Here is an 18,556-nt window from a genome sequence, read left to right as displayed (position 1 = left end):
CATATAATGAGGGACAGTCAATGAAAAGACATGGAATCTAGTACTCTCAAATTTTCCTTTCCTTCAACCCTTTTTTCATTTCTTTTCTCCCTCTCTTTTTTTTGGGGGGGGTGAGGCAATCAGGGTTAAGTGATTTGCCCAGGGTCACACAGCTAGTAAGTATCCAGTGTCTGAGGTTACATTTGAACTCAGGTCCTCCTGACTCCAAGGCTGGAGCTCTATCCATTGCGCCACCTAGCTGCCTCAGCCTCCTTTTTCTTAAATAAACGAGTGTGTGTGGGTATGTAAAATCTACTTCTCAATGAGATTTTTCTGAGTAGTGTGGTATGCAGCAGTTTTGTACAGTCAGAATTTTCATACAGGCTACATTTTCACACTGTTCTTGTTTCAATGATACTTCGATTTGCCTGTTTCTGTTCCCCCCCCCTCACATTTTTCAATTAGCAAGCATTTATTTTCTCTCTTTCCCACCCTACTCCTAATTGAGAAAAAAAAAGACTTGTAAAATTATACAGTGTCAAACAAAACCTTCCTGCAATTTCCATGTCCAATAACCTATATTTCATTTTGCATCTTGAATCCATCATCTCTGTCAGGAGGTAGGTAGCTTGGATCATGAGTCATCTGGTATTATAATTAGGTTCCTCTGTAATGGGGTTAGTTGTATGTCTTTGCAGTGTTTTTACTATATAAATTATTTTCTTGTTTTGATCACCTCTGCATCAGTTTCTACAAATCTTCCCAGGTTTCTCTGAAATAATCTCTCCAGTCCTTTCTTTCTGGGTCACACAGGAGTCTTCCATTGCATTCATATCCATAATTTGTTTAGCCATTCCTTAATTGATGGGCAGCCTCTTAGTTCTCTGTTTTACCACAAAAAAAGGCTTGAAATAATTTTGTGCTTATTTCAGCTACTTGATAACAACAAAATATTGGTTCATTAATGTAACATTGATCTTAAGTTGATGTTAGGCTTATTAATGACTTTTCCTTTTTTGCCTTTTTCCATAAACCCAGGTGTCTCAGTTCGCAATTCAAGTTAATAAATATTTATTAAATGTCTACTGATATTCCAGGCATTGTGCTTAGCACTCAGGATACCAAACAAATTTAAAAAATCAAAGGGCCCAAGGAGGTTACAGCTTAATAAAAAAGACAACATATAAATAACTTTGTCCAAAAAAGATGATGTACAGGATATATTTGATATAATGAATAGAGCAAAGGTACTAGCATTAAGGAGGATCAGGAAAAGCTTGTAGGAAAACTACTATAAAACATTGGTTTGTTAATGCAATCTTGATTTTTAGCTTACTGTTAAAATTACTAATACTTTTCTTTTTAAGTCTTTGTCCATGAATCAAGTGTTCTGATTCCCAGGTAAGTCAGTTAGCATTTAAGTTCCTTCCATGTGCCAGGCACAATGTAAAGTGCAAGGGATATGAGAAGGACAAAAATAGTTAAGGCTTTCAAGGAGCCCACAGTCTAATAGGAGAATTAGTGTTACTTATAAACGGAATATATACAGTATAAATTTTAAATAATCAGCGGAGGGAAAGAAGTACATTAAGGGGTAATCCATACCAAGATCCATCAGTCAGAAGACATTTATTAAGTGCCTGCCTGCATTGTATTAAACCCTAGGGATAGAGAAACAAATAACAGTTCTTCCTCTCAGGAAGTTTGCAGCCTAATGGGGGAGACAACATGTAAACAACATACAAACAAGATATATGCAGGATAAATTGGAGATTATTGCAGAGGGAAGACTATTAAGGAGAATCAGGAAAGGCTTCTCATAAAAGGTAAGATTTTCTCTTGGACTTGAAGCCAAAAGACAGAGATGAGGAAACAACAAAAGGAAAAAAATGTACTTCAATCTGCATACAGAATCCATAGTTCTTTTTCTGGATATGGATATCATTTTCCATCATGAGTCTTCGGGATTTGTCTTGGATCATTGTATTGCTGAGAAGGCCTAAGTCTATCACAGTTGATTGTCGTATACTATTGCATATTACTCTGTCAGTGTTCTCCTGGTTCTGCACGCTTCACTTAACATCAGTTCATGTAAGTCCAGGTTTTTCTGAAATCCACCTGCTCATCATTTCTTTGTAGCACAGTAGTATTCCATTATAATCATATACTACAGCTTGTTCAGCCATTGCCTAATTGATGGGCATCCCCTCAATTTCCAATTATTTGCCACTACAGAAAGAGCTACTATAAATATGTGGGTCCTTTTCCCATTTCTATAATCTTTTTGGGATATAGCCCTAGAAGTGCTGTTGCTGGGTCAAAGGGTATGCACAATTTTATAGCCCTTTGGGTATAGTTCCAAATTGCTCTCCAGAATGGTTGGATCAGTTCACAACTCCACCAACAGTGCATTCATGTTCCAGTTTTCCCACATCTTCCCTAACATTTATCATTTTCCTGTTTTGCCATGATAGTCAGTCTGATAGGTGTGATATGGTACCTCAGAGTTGTTATAATTTGCATTTCTCTAATCAGTAGTGTTAGAGCATTTTTTCATATGCCTACAGATAGCTTTAATTTCATCTGAAAACTACCTATTCATATCCTTTGGCCATTTGATCAATTGACTTTTATTCTTATCAGTTTGACACATTGCGCTATATATCTGAGACATGAGGTCTTTATTAGAAACATTCGCTATAAAAATTTTTCCCCAGCTTTCTGCTTTCCTTTTAATCTTAGTTACATTGCTCTTGTTTATGCAAAAACTTTTTAATATAATCAGAATTACTCATTTTGCATTTCATTATGCTTTCTGTCTCTTATTTGGTGATAAATTTTCCCCTTCTCCATAGATCTGACTTGCTCTCCTGATTTGCTAATGGTATTACCCTATATGTCTCATGATTTTTCCTTTTAAAAATATGGAAGTAAATCAGTTTAATCAGAAACATTAGAGAATAATCTATACACACTTTAATTCTCTCCCTCTGTACTCTAAACACACAAACACAGGTCAAAGCTAGAAGCAACCAGGGGAAGTTGCATGAACACACATTTCAGCTCCCAGTATGGAAGAAAAAATTGCCAACGAGAGCTTCAGCAATGCATATGTGGCAGCTAGGTGGCACAGTGGATTGAGTGCCAAACCTGGAGTCAGGAAGACTCATTTTCCTGAGTTCAAATCTGGCCTCAGACACTAGTTGTGTGATCTTGGGCATGTCAGTTTCCTAATCTTTTTTTTTTTAAATGAGCTAGAGAAGAAAATGGCAAACCACTTAAATATCTTTGCCAAGAAAACCCCAGATGAGGTCAATGAAGAGTCAGATATGACCAAAAAACGGCTGAACAGCCGTGTGTGTGAGAAGTTCAACTTACTCTCCTTAGTTTCCCAATACTTTGTGATAAGTTTATATATTGCACAGTCTCTAAATCGATGGCATCTATTTAGTCATTCTGACTGTGAACTTGTGGCATATATTTGGGAACAGCAAAAATTCCTTTCTAGTAATTATTTGCCTGTTTAAGGTTGTACTGTCATGACTAGTGATGACTCGCACATGCTGCTTTGTTGAGGCAAGCTCAGGATACCACGAATTTTCTGTTTAGAAATGAATTTTCTCTTACTCTGAAAGATGAGACTGCAGAAATGCCAGGGGTAGAGGGTGGTAGGTGGAATGGTAGGTTGTGTGTATGTAATCTCCCTCCTCAGTTGTAGTGTTTTTACTGGAGTAAAATTGTTATGAGTACCTCTACAGTATCAATTCCACATGAGATTTCAAGATGAATCTGTCTGCCTCTTACATCATCTCTGATTCTAAAGGGTGCCATTTCCAGTTATATTACAGATTCAAAATCTAGCTTTGAAAAGTTCTCTAGTCCAACCTGGACCTGAACAAAAATCCTATCTTCCATGTTGGCAAGTGGTACTTGAGCCCTACTTGAAGACTCAGTGTGCAGGAGATTCCAGTAATTCCCAAAGCAACCTATTTAGCTTTTAGATACCTCACTGTTAAGAACACATTCCTTATTAAAGCTAAATCTACTTCTTGGTACTGAGAAATCCACTTTGTGTAGAAGTCTAGTTAGTCCATCTTCTACATAAAGAGCATCCTGTTCTCTAGTTAGGCAAAATCATTCCTAGTTCCTTTATCCTGTGCATGACTTGCACTCATTGATTGTCACTGTATTCCATGATATATTGTTCTTTTATGCTGTAACATAGGAAACACTACCATTCCCTTTGGTTAATTGTCAACACCAAGTTGAATGATTGGAGACTTCTTTATAAATATTCCTGTTCTAATAAAATGGCAACTTCATTTAGGATCCAACCTCTATAGGTCCTTTTTAGTTTAATAAATTATCAAGACATTATATAATTTATCATAATAACTATATATGTATATACACTTATGTATTATATGCATACATTTTATATGTGTGTATAATTATGTGATATAATTATGTAAGTGCATTATATATTGACTGACTGACTGGTGTACTTTTGTAACTCTTAACCCCCATATCCAGTCTGTTGCATAGGACAACAATTTTACCTTCATAACATCTCTTATATATTTCTTTTCCTTTCCTTTCCTTTCCTTCCTTCCTTCCTTCCTTCCTTCCTTTCCTTTCTTCCTTCCTTCCTTCCTTCCTTCCTTCCTTCCTTCCTTCCTTCCTTCCTTCCTTCCTTCCTTCCTTCCTTCCTTCCTTCCTTCCTTCCTTCCTTCCTTCCTTCCTCTCTTTCTCTGTCTCTTTCTTTATTTCCTTCTTTCCTTTCTCTCTTCAGTGAGGTTAAATGACTTCTTCAGGGTCACACAGCTAGTAACTGTTATGTGTCTGAGACCGTATTTGAACTCAGGTCTTCCTGAGTCCAGGGCCGGTGCTCTGTCCACTGCACCACCTAAATGCCTCTTCTTGTATATTTCTGACTTCTGATGCTACCACTTCACTGTTGCAAGCCCTCATCACCTCACATCTGGATTATTCCAATAGTTGGGTCTCCCTGTTTGAAATCTTTCCTCACTTAGAGTCTATTCTCCACTCAGTTGTCAAATTGATCTTCTTAAAGTGGCAGTCTATGTCAGCACTTACCTTTTATCATTAAACTATAGTGGTTCTTCATCATCCCCAGAATCAAATATAAAATTCTCTCTTTGGCATTCAAAACCCTTCATAACCTGGTCCCCTCCTACCTTTCACTAGTATTTCTTACACCCTACTTCTTTCCATGTACTCTTGATAATGACTGATTGCTATTTCAAGACATTCCATCTCCCAATTCTGTCCGTTTTCACTGGCTGTCTTCATGTCTCATCTTTTCCTCCTGGCTTCCTGGTTTCCTTGAAGTCTCAACTGAAGTCCAAGGAACCTTTTGTGATCCCCCTTCATGATATCACCTTTCCTCTATTGGTTATTTCCAGTTTTTCCTGTATATATCTTGTGTACATAGTTGTTAGCATGTTGTCTCCCCCATTTTTCTTTGAGCTTCTTGAGAGGAGGGATTGTGTTTTGCCTTTGTTTACATCCCCAACTGTTTACACAATGCCCTGCACATAGTTGAAGCTTAATAAAATAATTGATTAAATGACAAAAAACCCACCACCAACAACAAACATTTTGGAGCCATTGAAAACCAAGTGAAATGTTGAACACTATTAAAATTCTATTAGCTATGGTGATGTTTGTGGCTAAGGTCACTTTGGGAGCAGCTAGGTGGCGCAGTGGGTAGAGTGCCATCCCTGGAGTCAGGAAGACTCCTTTTCCTGGGTTCAAATGTGGCCTCAGACACTTACTAGGTTTGTGATCCTGAACAAAGGTCACTTTTACTTATAACTAAACAAAGAAATCTGTTGGAATGGAGTCCTTGGCCTTTGACACCTGAAAAAGTTCCAAGTAGAGCTTGGAACTAGTGGAAAATGATGGTGGTCTGCTGCTCCCCGTCCCTGCTCCACCCTAGTTAGAGCTAATGGTCCTAATGGTTTTGAAAACTTTCTTTTGGCCCCTGCTTTAGAAGAGTATATTTCAGAGGTCACTGTTTATTAGTTTAGGGGTTTGTCTATTTTTTGGGAGAGATCAATCAGCAAATACTTAATAAGCTCATTCTTAATATTGTACTGTGTGCCTGGTGCAAAGACATTTTGAAAAAGGCCAAAGGAATGAAGCTGGTGGGAAATAAAGAGATGGCTGACTTAGAAGCCCTCTATTAATGGAGGTTTGGGGAAGAGTCTTCCCTCTACCATCCATTTAGAGGGATTTCAGGAGTAAAAGGTACAGATGAGATGTGAATACCAAGACTTATTAGGTGATCTCGTAGGATAATGTGGTCCCTTGGGGGCATGATGAAGTCCAAAGAAGTCTAGCCAGGTGGGAAATGAAGAGCTTTAGAATTAAGAAGGATTGTGAAACTATAGAAGAAGGTTGGTTTTTAGCTGGGACTTGAAGGAGGCAGGGGTAAGGAGACAATTTCTGGCATAGGAGATGGCCAGTTAAAATACAAGGAGTCAAGATGGAGCCAGGAAACCCAAGAGGTAGAAATGAGGAGGGAGAGCATATTAGGCATGAGAAGCAAAGTTGTTTTCTGCAGACTCCTCAACCCCAAAAGTTCATCTAAAAAAATTTACATGGTAGATACAGAGTAAGTATTGCTGAATCAAGAAGATAAAGTGGCAGTACCACACAAGTTACAAAATTCATAAATAACATAGGATAGGATAGCTGTTAACGCTTAGAGCTCCCGTTAAGTGGCCCTACCTCCCAACCCAGTGTTGTGAATGGAAGTAATCTTTCAGGCTGTGCTTGTGTTTTACAATCCAGCTAAGGGGTGTCATTGTCCCATAGCCTTGGTTAAACTTCCTCAACTCTCTACCTCCTAATTACCAATCCAATTCTCTGTCTCTGCCCCAGGGCTTTCCTTGAGCTCAGTTAGCTAACTGAACCACCTGCTTCTTAGCCTTAACCTCCATGGTCTTCTCCCGAGGAATTCCAGAGTCTCTCCCTCTCCTTCCAGCCCAGGACATTCTCCAGTGCTGTGGAGGCCAGACTAGACTGACTTACCACTGAGATGCCCTCTCATGTCTTCTGACTCACTGGCATTAGTGGTGACAGGAGTCAGAAAACTCCTTGTTCAGCACTACCACTTCCATACTCTTATTCTACCACTATCAGGAAACAACCTCTCCTTTGAGTTCACACTGTTCAAATTTATTTTCCAAACAAGTTCCCGTTGGCCATTATTTATCAATCCATCTCCACCACTGAGGACATTCTCTTCTTGCAGAGTTCAGTATCTCGAACATCTTTTCCAAATTCTTGGTCCTAGAGAATTTCAGTGTACATATTGATGCTCTCAAATACCTTAACTTCCCATTTCTCTTCTACTCTGTTCCCTTGAACTTATTCCGCTTAGACACCCCCTTCTTGACTCCTGTGCATATACTGCTGAAAAGAGCTGGAGAAAATCACAAAACGGCTGTCTAGGTCCTCACTGCATCAGATACACCTTTTACATCTCATTAAGCCATTTTCTGTCTCCCTCTCCCCAGCAGCTGTTGCACACATTTTTCTCATTCCTCCAGCTTCCCACAGCCCTTCCCTTTCCCCACCCAACTCCCAGTTGAGGATCTAAGTTCATGCTTCACCAAAAACATTGAGACCATTTGCCAAGAACTCCTTCATCTTTTATCCCTCAGACATCTTCCTCAACTATTTCCATCATGTCCCACTATTCCTTCCCTTTCTTACTCACTTCTAAACCCTTTACAGTCTGGCTTCAAGCCCCACCATTCAAATGAAATCACCCTCTCCAAAGTTACTGATGATCTTTACTAAATCTCCTACCCTTTCCTAAGTCCTCATTCTTGACTTCCCTGTAGCCTCAGACATTATCATTCACCCTCATCTCCTCCTGTATATTCTTTTTCTTCTGTCTGTCTGACTTTCTTTTCATTTTCCTTTTCTGGCTCTTTGCCCAAGTCACTTCCATTAGTGACCTTGTATGACTCCCAAGAGTCCTCTTGGGAGGACTGATCCCTCTTACCCTTCTATGCTATCTCATTTGATGATTTCTGGAACTTCCCTGGGTTCAATAATCATCATCTGTGATTCCCAGTTTACACATTTAGCCCTATTCTTTATTCTGAGTTCCAGTCTAACATCATCAGTTGTTTTTTAGACATCTCAAAATGTATTTCCCATAGGCACATCAAACTCAAAATGCCCTATAAAATAGAATTTTCACCTCAAACTGGTCCCCTCTTAAATTTCACTATCACTGTTGTGGGCACCATCATCTTCTAAGTCACCTAGGCTGTCATCCTCTAATCCTCACTCAAACTTCCAACAAGTGTTGCTGCTTCTCCCATTGTAACCCCTTTTTATATACCCCTATTCTCTCCTCTAACACTACCACCACCCTTGTGTGGAAACCCTTATCTCATGTCCAAAGTACTGCAAGAGCCTGCTCTGCTGCCTTGTCTCCCTACTTCAAGTGTCTCCATTTCAATTCATCCTCCATTAAGCTGCTAAAGTGATCTTATAAAACAGATTTGACCATGTCTCTCCCTTCCGTATACATACATACATACATACATACATACATACATACATACCCCTTCCTACCTTTCTTACTCACACTGTACATATTCTGCATTCCAGCTACACTGGCTTGCTTACTTTCAGTTCTTCACCCAGGATATTCCATCTCCAGTTAACCAGTGTCTTCATGTTAGCTGTCCCTAGTGTCTGAAATGTTCTCCCTCTTTGTTTCTACCCTGTTTACTTCCTGCCTTTCTTGGCATCTTTAATGAAAGAAAGCTTAACCATCTTAGCTCAGATACTTGTTATGCAGGAGGCATTAATTATTCTGTTCCCCTCAATGCTAGTGCCTTTCCTCAGATTATTTTCTATGTGTGTTACACATAGTTATTTGTATGTTGTCTCTTCTATTAATATGTAAACTCCTTAAGGAAGGGGGCAGTGTTTTTTACTTTCTTTTTCCTCTTAGAGTTAGAACAGTATTAGCAAGTGTGTAACTGAGTGACTTAGAATGCAAGTTCCTTTGGGATACAGACTTTGTACTTTTGTCCTTGTATCTCAGTATTGAGAACTTAGCTATCATATTGTCCAAAACAGTTTCATGTACCAAGCATTCTCATCTATGAGAGAATCCTAAAGTATGAGATTTGAGAGTGATGTTATAGTGAGATTCATAAATATGGCATCCTTTTCCAAGATTATTCTTTTCTGACTATATCTGCCATCCAAACCACATAAAACCTAGGAAGTCAGTACAGAGAAATACATTATTACTAGACATCACACTTTCCTTTACCCATATCCATTATATGATTCTCCTGCATCCAGATTCAAAAATTTTAGGTTTTTAGTTTTTCTAGAGTAGCTATTGGTAGGCTGTTTTGAAAAGTGCTTTCTGGGAATGTGAACATTCAGTGAGTTGGTGGATTTTTTATTTGGAGGTAGAACAAAAGAGAATTTTTCTTTTTTCTCTCTAATACAGGGGTTCATAACCTGGAGTCTCTGAATGTATTTCAAGATGTCCATGAACTTTAATTGGAAAAAATTACATTTTTCTTTTCACTAACTTATAACTGAAATTTTGCGTTTCCTTTATTTAATTTAAAAACATTATTCTGGGAGGGGATCCATAGTCTTTACCAGCTTGGCAAATGGAGCCATGACACAAAAAAGGCTGAGAACTGCTAGCTCTAGTTGAGGGGGGTATCTAAATGACGAAAGTTAAGGCCTCCCTCACACCAGCTCTCTGTCTCTGCAGTGCTTCTAGGCAACTCTCAGGATATCAGTTACAGACAGCTTGATCTGTCTTAATAAATTGATATTTTCATACCAGGAAATTATTTAAATGGCTGAAATTACAGATCTAGATTTCTACCACTCTGCCAAAAAAAAAGGCTGAAAACATGTATGCACAATCTCCTCCTAAGTCTTTAAGACCATAACAGACATTCAGTTGCTAAAATCTATTATGGTGCATCTCTGCCTTACTTTTCCAACATCAAGGAGGTTATTGACATCTCCCATGTGCGGAACACTATACTATTCTCTGTAGTGAGCTTGTGTGGGAGAAATAGATGGCAGGATTCTTCTGGCCTTCAAAATTTTAAAGTGTAGTTGAAGAGATAATATATAATATGCAAATGATCTTGCACAATGTGTAGTAGTAACCCAGCAGACTGTAGGAGATCAATTAGTAGTTGAACATATTTACATAGTCCAGAGTTGCACAGAGCTCAGAATATAGAACTCAGTTTTTCAGATAAAATTATTTCTCTCCCTGTTCAGCTCTAACAGCAATTCCCTGTATAAAAGAAGGAAAAGGCAGTTCAGCAAAACTAATCAACAAGTAAAAAAAGTTAGACAGTATATGCAGTGTTCTACACTAGAAGTGTCAAATTCGGCCTGTAAAACTGACAGAGCCAGATTAAGATATAATTGGCAAATGTTTAATAATAAATAAACAAAACAACATCACAGATTATTAATTTGATTTTCTAAGTCAGTATGTGCCCACAGGGATCCCTTTCTATTTGAATTTGATAACCACTGTTTCATACCCATAATTTAGCAATTTTTTAAAGAAGTGGGACTTATTTCATATCTTCTTTGGGGCTAAATGCAACCATCAAATTTTCATGGTGTTCAGTTTCAATTGGAATTTTAAAAGAGATTAGCTTTAGTTCAGTAATGAAGCTGGAAACTACTGCAAACCACTCAAGGAATATATGAAAGGCGAGGAAATGGAAGCAAAGAGATTCTCTTCTCTCTCCCCCCCCCAAACTGAAATATAGGACAATAGCTTGATGGGATGTTAGGGTCTAAAAATTTTTTTTGTTTGTCTCCCGCCCCCCTGAAAGGATTAGGGCACCTTTAAGGGCTGTAGGGACAGCACCAGTAGATAGTGAGAGGTTACAGATAAGACAGAGAATAAGTAAGGGTAAAATCTGGTGGAGAAATGGGAGGGGAGGCGATGGATCATGGATACCTGCAGAGGGGTTGGCTTTTACAAGTAGTTGGGCCACCTCGTTACTAGAGAATGGAGCACATGATATCAAGCAGTTTTTAGATTAAGAACATTTTTTTAAAATAGAGAAATAGAGGAAATTAAGGAGCCCAGTAATAGTACCCTTAAATATGAATGAATTGAAGAATCCAATAAAGCAAGCAAATTGGGTAAGAAAATGGGTAAGAAAACAAAACCTAATAATATTCTGTATACAAGAAACAGATCTAAAAAATAAACACATACAGAATGGAACTAGAATGTAATGTGCTATGAATACACTAGATGATTCCAAAAAAGGAGGATTGAAATTATACCATCAAAGAATTTAGACTCTGGACAGTCAAAATGTTTGAGTTTTCTGCAGTTGTGTCTTGTCCTTTCCTGGTCAGCAAACTAAGAAAATATAATGAATTTCTTGGTTACCTCTTAACATCCAGCATTACCCCCAAGGAAGCAGTCTAATTATCTGTTAATCTATGAGCAAATGATATTTCATATGAAATTGCCATGTGCAGAATTGAGGGGGGGAAATTTATGAATTAGTGTATGCCCATGCTGAATGTTTAATTTTAAATCCCCATGGAAAATGGAAGCATCTTGAAGATTGGCTCCCCATAGTTGCCACATCATTTCACATGACTATAGGAACTTAGATTATTCAGTACGTGCAGACTGGTCTAATGTTTTACTGACGTTTACAAAAGTCCGGTTAGTGCCAATTGCCAGGTGAAAATTGTATGAGCCATAAATCAATCTTCTGCCAAGATTTCTTTACCCCTCTGAGCCAGGATTTTTTTGTTTTGTTTGTTTTTGTTAGCAGGTAGCACAGAAAACAAATTATGTGTTACCCTAAAGCTTGTATGTTAGTTCTGTTGCTTACCCTGATGTTACTATGTTACTATGTTATATTTTTTGGCATTCGTTTTAAAGCGTAAGACAAGTCTGTTTTCTTGTAGTGAATGCTCATGTCCTTTTTGTTTAATATTTGAATCTTTTTTGGATATTTGACATAATATAGGTTTTGTTTGTTTTCAACATCTGTTGTTCATTTCTCACCTGAAAATGCAAGTCGTTTTGATATAACAATCATTTCTATGACAACCAGTGAACTCTGGGGAAACCAAAATCCTATTTTCATGTGACTCTATTTGGTAACAAGATTGGTGGAGGAATATAGGAAATTCAGTAAGTCATTACTTATACTGGTGAGGAGATTTTCACATTATACAGGTCAGAAATTCTATTACTTATTCTCTATTATACATTTTAATATACGTATTTTCAGTTTTGATGCACAGCCTTCAGACTTCCATCTTAGAAACAACACCTAGTTTTCAGGCACTGCCGATTTTTAAAAAGAGTACATCTTACTTACGCACAGTTAGGTATAACTAGAAGTCAGAACTATAGATCTGAATCTCTGTCTGTCTATCTCCCTTATAGGAATCTTTCTGACTATTATTGGTAAGATTGGTCTTTGTCACCACCAGACACACTTTGTACTAGCCTGGGTGCTCATTGCTCTTTTGAGTAAAGTGCCCTAACTCTTCCTGTCTGCTGAACCAGGTCTTACCCATCTCAAATCCTCTGCCATTAATCTTTCTCTGATCTGTTCAGCTCAGAATTCTCATTTTTATTTCTATCCCAAATGTCAGTAGGTTGAAAGAGAGTAAATAATTAAAGGTAGAGATGAAAATAAACAGTTTCTTTATTTGGGGGTTTCTGGTTACAGAAGCATAATAATTGTATTCTTATCTCTTTTTAAAAATTTGGTTTATTTCTACGTCTGCATATGATTTCTTACATTGAAACCGCTTTATCCTGATTTAGATGGAAATTTTTTTCTGGTCCTCTGAAAGGAGAATCTGTGGAGTCAGGAATCAGTGTTAGTTCCCTTGACCTTTCATTCCCCCCAGCAGATGGTACTGTTTCATTTTTCCCTTTGCTAAATGAAGGATCCTATTCATGCTATTCATTGACCAGGGCACTCTTGAGAGCTCTGCCCTTTTCCATCTTAATAAGGATTCTCATAGTCCCTTCTTGATTAACATTTACCATACCTTTAGTTACCTTTTCAGATGTCAAAAACACAAATGGCAGGCTCTGAATGTTAGAGGTAACCATAAAATCCATTTTAGATTTTTAGTTTGCTGACAAGGAAAGTACAAGAGAAAACTACAGAAAATTGAGGTATTTTGACCATCTGCAGTTATCTTTGTTAAATTACTAAGCCCCTGTGATTGAGTTTAGTTAAACCATGAGACATTGAAAATTATATTCTTTGCATTTCTGCTAGCCAAGGAATTATTTCCTTTACGATTTCCTACTACTTTGATATAAATGCCTCTTCCAACTCAGTCATACTCTTTTCTAATAACCTTCCATTGTGCCTCATACTTGATATAGAATCAGAATTATAATCACAGTCCTGATGCTAGAAGGGACCTTAGAATTCATCTGGGGGAACTCCCTGCCATATGGATGAATGCCTTCCAGTTGCTGCTTGAATATGTCCCATGACAGAATTCACTACCTTACAAGATAGATTGTAGACAATTACTTAATAAGCTACTTAGCCTAGGTCTGCCTCCTTAGAACTTCCCCTTTGTTAAGGTTCTATACTCTTTGCTACTTACCAGAAAAAGTCTAATCCCTTTTCTATATATGAGTCCTTCAAATGGTGGAAGACAGTTGTTAGAGCCTCCTAAACTCAGTTCTTCCATAGTTTTGAAACCCTTCTTTCACCTGAATATACTGTATTCCAGTTCATCAGTGTCCTCCTCCTCAAAGTGTCATTCCTAAAACTGGATTCTTTTCCAATTGCCATCAGACTTCTTTGGAATACAGTTAACTATTCCTTCTGTCTTTTTGTTTTGTTTTATTTGTTTTGTAGGCAGTTCAGGTTAAGTGACTTGCCCAGGGTCACACAGCTAGTAAGTAACATGGCAAATGTTTGGTCTGAGGCGGGATTTGAACTCAGGTCCTCCTGACTTCAGGGCCAGTGCTCTATCTACTGTGCCATCTAGCTGCCCCATAACTATTCCTTCTGTTAGTCTTCCTTCAAGCTGAGTGATCTATGGTTTACTTAATCCTTTCCTTCTTCTTTTGAAAATTGGATGATTTTGCCCAACTTAATTTATACAGTACCTCTCCTGTTTTGGATATTTCCTCTGATATTACTGACTGTAATTGGTCAAATCTGCAGTGATTTGAGCTCATACAGGGAAACTAGGTGTTCATTTATCTTGGATATCATTTCTTTTTAAGCTTTTTTTTAATCTAAAGATTATTGTTGAGGGAGAAAACATTACTTCATTAGGAGTTTAGTTCAGTTTTATATGATACATTAGCCTAAACCCAATATCATTGTAAACTAAAATTAGCAAAAAAGGATTGTTCAGATACATTCTTCAAAATGTTTCCACTTTTTTTCCAGCACCTAGGATGGTCCTTCAACTCTCATCTGCACACCCTCTACTCCTCCCCCATGATGTGATATATTAACTCTGCTGGCTTGGTGAAAGGAAGATAGTTTTAACTAGGCTTCAAGTCAGGATGACTTGAGTTCAAATCTACTCTTGTATACTTAACTAACTAGCTGTGTGACTGTGGTCAAGTGACTAAGCCTGTTTGCCTCAGTGTCCTCTGTAGAATGGAGATAACACCTATCTCCCCAGGTTTGTTGTAAGGATCAAATGGGATAATATAAAGTACTTAACCACAGTTACTGGCACATAGTAAGCACTATATACATGTTAGCTAATATTATCATCTGTTGAAATCTCTTATGTTTTTGTCTACAAAAATGTTTTCACTTTCACTAAGACAACAGAAGTACATTTGCATCTTGTCTTATCCAGTGGATTTATTTAATTTTGTGTGTTAGTAGTAGTACCAGGTAAGAGATATACAATGCCGTCATCTGAGAATAAAGACGTTCATTCTATCCTGGTTCTAACTCTGGTTCTGTTACTAAACCACCTCTGTGATGTTGGTCACATCGTTTCACCTCTCTAGACTTCAGCTGTTAATTTTTGGGCATTTTGGTATTATCAGATTTAGAGTTTGAAGGGAACCTCTGAGATCAACTAATCTAAAGGTTCACAAACTCATGGTGTTTTTTAAATGTTGTAATAACTATTTTAATAGACATGATTTCCTTTGTGAAACTGTATTTTATGCATTTAAAAATAATATTCAGAGAAAGGGCCTTATAGGTTTAGTCTCCCTAATAAGTAACTGAATTTTATAATTTTATAAATTTCATAAGAAACTGTAGCTCAAGGGTTAAAAGACTCATGCAAGGTCGTGCACACCCAGTAACCTAATAAGTAGTAGAGCTAGGATTTGAGCCTAGGTCCCAATTTTGTTCCCCACTACTTCCCCTCACCATGCTGTTTTCATTTTCCTTAACTGTTAGATGATAAGAAATATTTGGATTATAGATGTATTAAACTATGTTGCTGTAAGGGACAATAGTGAGATCTTCACCAGACCCCTTCCTTTACAGATTATGAAGGCTGTTATCAATAAGGGGAAACAACTTAATCACAATTGCATTTAATTATTGGCAAAACAGAATAAATTTTATGAAAGCTGCATTTGCACTTCTCAGTTGATTTTATACATTTATTTCTAACATTCCATATTCTCCTTTCTTATGAGTCTTAATGAAGGTTAATTGTAAATATTAAAAGAACTCCATTGTAAGTTGGATTTAATTGCTTGGTGCAGAAACCAGAAAGATAATCTAGTTTCATACCTTTGTTGTTCTTTTTAGAAGTCTGAATGCTGTCATGTAACCTTCTGTCTCCTCTTCCCCTGCAGTGCCTTCTCCATCCTCTCTTTTAAAATAAAGCTTCAAAATTAAGATCCAAGGGTCACACTAATGAAGAAAAGCATACTAATTAAATAAATAAGATCAGCTCTTCATTGAGGTTAAAAAAAATAAAGCCTCTCAAATCTTAAAAGTTTTGCACCAGGCTGAAGTTTTGGTTTTACCAAAATGAGTGTTTGGGAGTAGGCATTGTTTCTCTTCATTTCTCCACAGACTTACCTTTTAGATGTGTAGGGCAGGCTGCCCTTGTTAAAGAACCTGGTATTTCATGAGTTACGATCAGTGAAGGATAGAATGTAGTTTTGACCAAGCCATTTCCAACTTGTTACTTTTGGACTAGCAAGAAGCTCTGAATTAAAGCTCCACTTTATTATTAGCATGATTACAGGAGGAGATTGAAGTAGAGCATCACTGTATGGTATAATTTTCTCTTAAACTTGAGCAGAAACAAAAAAATCACCTCCATATTTGATGTGAATTAATGATTTTCCTTTACTCTTTTTAAGGCAGAGTCATATACCTAAGAAGTGTCAGAGCCATGTTTTTTAACTCAGTTTTCCATTTAGTCCAGTGCTCTTTTCAATATAAAATCTATGTAATGTAATGTATGTATATGTAGACATATTTATAACATAATGTATATATTTACTGACCTTCCAATTTATCAACCTTCTTGTGTCCTTTGACCTCTTTCACTCCACCTTAGCTATACAAACTAAATCTCATCATTACCCAGTTATTCTACTTCCTTGATTAGAAACTAACATTTCTCTGTTTGACTACAGAAGCCTCTCTCCTTATACCTTAGCACTATGGAGATTGCCAGTCCTTTTCCTCAGTACTTTCTCAGTATCTTCAACCTGACTTCACTTTCTTACCTTCCCAATAGCATAATATTGTTAATATTTCAGTGCCACATAGTCTCCTGCTTACAAATCCTTGTGCCCCTTTGTCTTTTGGCAAACCTCAGCCCTAGATTATTCTCACCTTCTGCCTCCTCTGCTCTTACCCATGTGCTACAGAAAAGAGCCAAGGCAAGTCACATAAATTCACTGACTGGTCACGTTTTAAAGTCGTTACCCAACTTTAGCTACAGCAAGCTAGTCATTTTATTCTCACCTAATACATTTCTTGTCTCACAGAAACTTTCCCAAACTTGCAGTGTCTCTCCTCAAGTTGTTCCATTGCTCCTACCACTACACTTGAGGACATTGCCTCTTATTTTACTGAACGAATGGAAGCTAGTCCATGATGTAGGTCACTTTGGCTTTATTGAAGAATCTCTTAACATCATCTTCTATTTTTTCCTCCTTTCCCCCACATTCTGATGCAAAAGATTTGGCTTTTATCAAGTCCAAGTTCTCTACATCTCCATCAGTCTTCTCTAACTTTGCACCCTCAGTGTCTCTCTGTACCTTTCTCCCATACTCTGCTATCTTTTTCGTCTGTAATCTCTCTTATCTTCTGTAGTGCAGTCAATAGAGTGCTAGGTCTGGAGTTAGGAAAATTTGAGTTCAGATGTAGCCTCAGACACTTACTAGCTATGTGATCCTAAGCAAGTTACTTAACCCCTTTTGCCTCAGTTTGCTCGTGTAAAATGAAGTGGAGAAGGAAATGCAAACCACTCCAGTATGTTTGCCAAGAAAATCCCAAATGGGGTCATGAAGTGTTGGACTGAACAACAAGATATACAAAATAACAGAGATGAGCATGGTGAACTAGAGAGTCTAACATAAGAAGTTAAATGTAAACTCCTGCCTGTTGTTACTGAAATGAGATGCAATCCATAAAAGAAATATGGCTCAAAAGAAGACAGGTGAAAGGATGGGGATGCATGCTAACATATATTAAGATGAAATGTCAGAACCAGAGGTCGGAATCCTTAGTAGGAGAAAACTTGGATGAGACAGAAATGGAAGCAATATTGTCCACGTTCATTCCAGTTGGATCAGAAGATGAAATAGATGAGTTCAGGAATCAGGTCTTGATGCTGGCCTTGAACCATATTTTTGTCGCACAGTTTCCTAGCTACCTGATCTCCATTCTAGCCATCATTATCCTTAACCAATGGGAATTTGGACTCTGTCCCTTGAGTGCTGATGGGTGTTCTTTTCACCTTACTTCACTGAAACCACACCATTTCCTAGCTGTATTTTAATCATTCCTCTACACTTGTACATACCCACTACCCCTCTTCTCCTTGAAGGCAGTGACTGTCTTGCTTTCTTGTATGTATATCCTTCATCATAAACAAGTCATGCCATATTAAGTTCATTTTGTTCTTAATAGGGTAGTGACACTGGTAATCTACCAGAATGTTATAAATTGTTATGCTAGTAGCTACCATTTATTTAGCTCTAATCCTTGCAAAGCACTTTACAAATTATGTTACAAAAAGTATCTCATTTGATTGTCATAACAACCCTAAGAGGTAATTGCTCTTATTCCCATTTTACAGATGAGGAAACTTGGCAGATGAAGTTAAATTAAGACTTGCCCCTGGTATACAGCTAATAAGTGTCTGAAACCACTTTTGAACTTATGTCTTCCTGACGCTATCAAGTACTCTTATCTACTGCACCTAGCTGCATCTGTGAAAATAGAAGTCAATATTTATATTGAAATAATTTGCTTTGATTTTAGCAAAGCATTTTTATAGTCTTTTCTGCCGTTCATATACAAAATTTATTGGCTAG

The 18,556-nt window shown here is 37.5% G+C and overlaps 1 protein-coding gene across 1 annotated transcript in view; it reads left to right on the top strand.

Annotated features, from left to right (window-relative positions):
• BRD4 (bromodomain containing 4) overlaps positions 1–18,556 on the top strand; it is a 164,173-nt gene that overhangs the window by 47,589 nt on the left and 98,028 nt on the right.

Source organism: Phascolarctos cinereus, unplaced genomic scaffold (assembly GCF_003287225.1).
Source record: "Phascolarctos cinereus isolate Bilbo 61053 unplaced genomic scaffold, phaCin_HiC Scaffold_4;HRSCAF=312, whole genome shotgun sequence".
Taxonomy (NCBI): domain Eukaryota; kingdom Metazoa; phylum Chordata; class Mammalia; order Diprotodontia; family Phascolarctidae; genus Phascolarctos; species Phascolarctos cinereus.
Note: the sequence above shows the minus strand (reverse complement) of the source record. Positions and strands in the feature narration are given on the sequence as shown.